A 707-nucleotide genomic window follows, 5' to 3' on the forward strand; every position below is an offset into this window, starting at 1 on the left:
TTTCTGCTCCTCCATGATGTCACAGACACCAGTGGACAGGATGGGCGGGGCTCAGTCTAGTCATATTTATATTTAAGTCTATGGAAAACTCTGAACCTGCACAGAGTCGACCCGAGTAGGGCCGAGTCAGGCCAGTGGAAAAGAAAGGTTTTGATGAAGGCAATCTGTGCTTTATGAGATGTTTTGCTAACAAACACAAACCAGAAATAATGTTTATTCTTGTTTCTGTCTTTGTCCAGCTTCCTGTTCCTGCATGTCCTTTAACCCAGAGACCAGGAGAATTTCTGTGGGCATGGACACTGGAAGTATCTGTGTAAGTCTGTCTGTAGGACGTCTTTTCTTCCAAAAATCATCTCTGATACAGATCATTGGTTAAATATTTATAACTCACCTCAGGATTTGGTTGTTAAATTGCCAAGAAAACTATAAAATTTGGTAAATAGTGAAATTAATAAACCAGTTCTTCTTTAGGCTGCTCATCTAACAGAACAGGTTTTTGTTTCATCTCTTGGGATTTGGTGCCAGCACCATCTTGCTATGGGTTTTGTGTGCACAGTCAGTCAAAAAGCAGATGGGACATCAATCAGTGTGAAGGCCTTCAAGTGTTTCAATGTTTTTCTTTTTCAATATTATTTTTCATGTTTTTTCTTTTTCTTTTCTTTAATATATATATACACACACACACACACACACACACACACACACAC

At 38.9% G+C, this 707-nt stretch overlaps 1 pseudogene; it reads left to right on the plus strand.

The window, feature by feature from the left end:
- Positions 1-239: 239 nt before the first annotated feature.
- On the plus strand, positions 240-470 carry LOC106511785 (WD repeat and FYVE domain-containing protein 2 pseudogene; annotated as a pseudogene).
- Positions 471-707: the final 237 nt, after the last annotated feature.

The sequence above is a fragment of the Austrofundulus limnaeus genome, unplaced genomic scaffold (genome assembly GCF_001266775.1).
Source record: "Austrofundulus limnaeus strain Quisiro unplaced genomic scaffold, Austrofundulus_limnaeus-1.0 Scaffold3213, whole genome shotgun sequence".
In the NCBI taxonomy this organism is placed as follows: Eukaryota; Metazoa; Chordata; class Actinopteri; order Cyprinodontiformes; family Rivulidae; genus Austrofundulus; species Austrofundulus limnaeus.